Source organism: Bison bison, unplaced genomic scaffold, assembly GCF_000754665.1.
Source record: "Bison bison bison isolate TAMUID 2011002044 unplaced genomic scaffold, Bison_UMD1.0 scf7180017864355, whole genome shotgun sequence".
Lineage (NCBI taxonomy): Eukaryota > Metazoa > Chordata > Mammalia > Artiodactyla > Bovidae > Bison > Bison bison.
Window position 1 is genome coordinate 560,295 of NW_011494927.1, and position 4,300 is coordinate 564,594.

Below are 4,300 nucleotides of genomic sequence, written 5' to 3' on the forward strand. Positions count from 1 at the left end.
GAACGAGCGCCTCTGCAGATCGCGCGGCGCGGCGTCTCTCCGGGCGACGGTGACGCGCTCTGGCTCGGCGAGCTCCTCTCCACCCCCTGCCCCAGCCCGCTCTCGCTCTAGAAATAAAACTCCAGTTGGGCTTCAGGGCTGTTTCGCTAAAGACTCGTATCCGCCTGCCTTCTGCTTAAGCCTAGCCGTCTGAAAGGAAGCGGGAGGAATGCGCCCCGGGGCAGTTGGGGTTTCGGAGGGCGCGCGGCAGCGACTGGGTGTGCCTGCTCCAGGCAGCACCTGGTTCCGCGCTGGGGCTGCTCTGATCTTGTCTGAGTGTCAGTCTTGGCAGGTTTCAGGTTGACGTGTGTCCCTGGGCCCTGGGGATGCTGGCACAATGTGAACAATGAAATCGATGTAGACTTTCTCCTAGCGTCTTCAGTGACCAGACTTAAGATGTCCTGGGAGGCTGGCCAGACTTCGCTTCCTTCCCTTCACTAAGATTTAGACTTCGCTTCCTTCCCTTCACTAAGATTTAATGGGGGGTGTGGGCTTGTTTTTCCAGGAAACACTTCAAAGCAGTTCTCCTGGTGTGATCCAGGAATCAAAGGAGGTAAATAGCTCTGTGCCCACTTCTTGGGTAACTGAGTTTTCTGCCATGGGCGTTTCTGAAGCTGTATCTATAAGGGATGTTATGCATGTTGTTTTCTGTTCCCACCTACTTCTCCACGAAATCTTGGTATTTTACTCACCTGGTCTTTCACACACACATACACACACAAACACCCACCCAAGTCACTCCTGCCCTGCCATCCATTCCATACAATCCTGTTGAATCAGAGTCAAATCCTAGTGTTGTCATGTCCTACCTAGCTCTGAGAAGGAAATGGCAACCCACTCCAGTGTTCCTGCCTTGAGAATCCCAGGGATGGAGGAGCCTGGTGGGCTTCCGTCTATGGGGTCGCACAGAGTCGGACACGACTGAAGCGACTTAGCAGTAGCAGCAGCAACCTAGCTCTGAAATCTTAAGCAAGTTGCTTCACTTTTCTGGCCTTAGTGGAAAGCTTTCCTTTTCCTGTATGTGGAGTTTTCAGTCCCACAGGGCTACCCCACCACATTGCTCTGGGCTCTGTATGTAGTAATTGGTTGACTACTTGTAACTGCCCCCTCGCTTGTTTTATTGGCAAAGCCCAAGCAGACTTTTTTTTGTAATGGCGCCCTGCTGAGAAGTGCCCTTAGGTCTCCATCAAATGACTCAAGCCCAGGTCGCTTCTGAGATGTCCCTTTCCTTCAGGAGAAATCCTTTGTCTTACCCAATCCCTGGAGAACAGACCCCTCCCACCCAAGTCCTCTTTTCTCACTGAGGGAAAGCCTAGCCACCTCTCATTTTGGAAATTTTCTAGGAAATTTGGACATGAGCTTCTGTACCCCCTTGAGCTCCAGGGACACAGGTCAATAAGCAAATAGAAAATAGTTTGATTAAGTGTCACCAGAGTAAAGTACAAGGTGCCCTGATCTACGTGAGAGGAAATCAGGGAAGTCTTCTCAGAGAAAGTGACACTTCAACTCAGTCCCAAGGGACCAGCAAGAGTCATTAGGTCACGGAGGAGGCAGAGGGAAGAAGATGGAGAATTCCATAAGGAGAGAGTCTCTGTGTGGCACATGCGGAGGCACGGAGATGACTGTGAGTCTGACTCATTCAACTGCAGGAGCAGGAAGCGCTTGAGTGTTATGCAAAGAGATGTGGACTGAAGGAAAACGTACAACTTAGAAAATGCCAGTTATGCTTTATTCAGGGACCTTATTGAAGACTATAGCCTGGGATACAGACTCTCAGATGGCTCTGAGAAGCTGCTCCAAAGAGGAAAGAGAGGGCAGGATATATAGGTGGTGGTAGTGGTGAGTGCTCAGTCGTGTCTGGCTCTTGCGACCCCACGGACTGTAGCCCTCCAGACCCCTCTGTCCATGGGATTCTCCAGGCAAGATTACTGGAGTGAGTTGCCATGTCCTCCTCCAGGGGATATTCCCAACCTAGGGATTGAAACTGCATCTCCTGAATCTCCTGCATTGCAGGTGAACTGTTTACCACTGAGCCACCTGGGAAGCCCAGGATACATAGGAGTTTTTGTTTAAATAAAAACAAATAAGCAAGTTGTCAAATATCAAAAGATGATTTCTAATCAAGAAAACAGACATCTCAAGTTAATGAGTTTCGTGCTCTTCTATGTATGGGAAGATGCAAGAGTCTGGGCTCATTGAAATCATTCCTTTGACATACATCTTAACTATCTAGGGCCAGTATCCTCTTCTTCATTCTGAATGCTCCTTAGTGGCTATGGCTTGATGGCAGACAAGTCTTTGTTTGCTGAAATGGCAGGCAACATTTTTTTTTTTCCTGAAGAGTTGAGTGGAGAGAGAGGACTGGAGAGGTAGGCAGGGGGCCAGACAAAAAGGGTCCCATCAGTTTTGAAATCCTCATAAAGATCTGAATGATTTCCAGAGAGCAACAGGAATTCACAGAATGGCTACAAGTAGAGACTGATACGATCAGATTTGCATTTTAGAAAGAACACTCTGGCAACGGGAAAATAGAGAGGGAAGGCTGTTCAAGTGATTCAGGAGCAGACTGGAGACCTGGATCCTGGTGCCAGCAAGGTGGGGCTCAGGGTTGGCAGAGACTGGAGCGGGGAAGCAAGGATGATTGCCACATTCTTGGTCAAATACAAGAAACACAAAAGATCCTCCTTGGACCTTAGCTCCCTCCCAGAGCTTTTAGCCTACCTTTCTCCATTATTTTATCAGAAGTTCAAAGAGGTCCACTCTTATTTCATCACTTTACATTCCCTTGGTAAACAACTATGTCTGGGAGCAGAAGCTGATATGCAGATGTCCTCTGATTCTGCTGATGGACCTGGTGGGTCTCATGGAGTCATGTGGTTGGAATAGGGGAGTATGTGACTGATCCTAGGAGAAGCGACAGGGGTGCCAGACTGATGAGATAATAGATACTTAGGAATCTAAATATCAGGAAAAAAACCAAGAGACTGCCTGTGAACATGCAACTTAAGAGCCCAGGTAGATTGGATGCTTGCCAGTATCTCAAGATGACTTGCCAGTATTACAGGGAGGCAAGGCTCAAATGTGATGGTGGCTTAGAAAACGGAACCCTGGTTAATTGAATTAATCTCAGCATTGAGGAAGAGGTATGGGCAGAAGAAGGCTAGTCAGCATCAAGCACAGAGAAAGAAACCCAAGATAGGCATTGCCTTCTGAGCTCTGTTATCTAAGTACTTTGCTTGGTGCTCTGGACCGCACACTAGTCTGGAGCACTCATGCCTTCATGGTGATTTCCTGCTTGCCGTGCCCACCTTATGGGTGTGACAGCATTTGTGCCGGAGGCCTGAAACTCTTTTTCTGAAAGATGAGGTGACATATTTCAGTCCTTACCTTTCCACAGGAGTAAATCCTGAGACAAAGTTTTTAATGCAAGTTTACTGGGGAAGTGGAAGCAAACAGGAGTAGGGAAAGGTGGAAAAACGAGACAAGGAAAGGAAGGTGGCCGATAAAGAGCGTATTGTTAGACCAGTTACCATTGTGGGCGACTGGGCGTAGTCCTGCTGGGGAAGCTGATACAAAGCACGCACAGCAGCTGTGCAAGCTCTGCGAGAGAGCCGGAGTATCTACACACCACCTCCTTTAACTACGGGTTGAAGGCTGCTCCCAGGGGTGTGATAATTTTCCTCTACTTCCTGCCTGCCAAGTGGGTGGCTGAAGTGAGCCTCAGAAGCCAGAGAAGGCCCTCAGGCTGCAGTTGGAATTTGGACCGGTGTGCTCTGAAGGGGTCAGGAGTATTCACAATACCCAAAATATTAGTCGCTCAGTCATGCCCGATCCTTTGCAGCCCCATGCACTGTAGCCCGCCAGGCTCCTCTGTCCATGGGATTTCCCAGGCAAGAATACTGGAGTGGGTTGCTATTTTCTTCTCCAGAGGATCTTCCTGACCCAGGGATCAAATTTCCTGCATTGCAGGCAGATTCTTTACCATCTGAGCCACTAGGGAAGCCCCAATATCCAAGTGAAGTAAAAGTCGCTCAGTCATGTCCGACTCTTTGCGACCCCATGGACCATGCTGTCCATGGAATTCTCCAGACCAGAATACTAGAGTGGGTAGCTGTTCCCTTCTCCAGGAGATCTTCCCAAGCCAGGGATCGAACCCAGATCTCCTACATTGCAGGCAGATTCTTTACCAGCTGAGCCACCTGGGAAGCCCTATATCCAAGGGGAGGTATAAATTCTAGAACACTTCCTCTTTTCCAGGCTT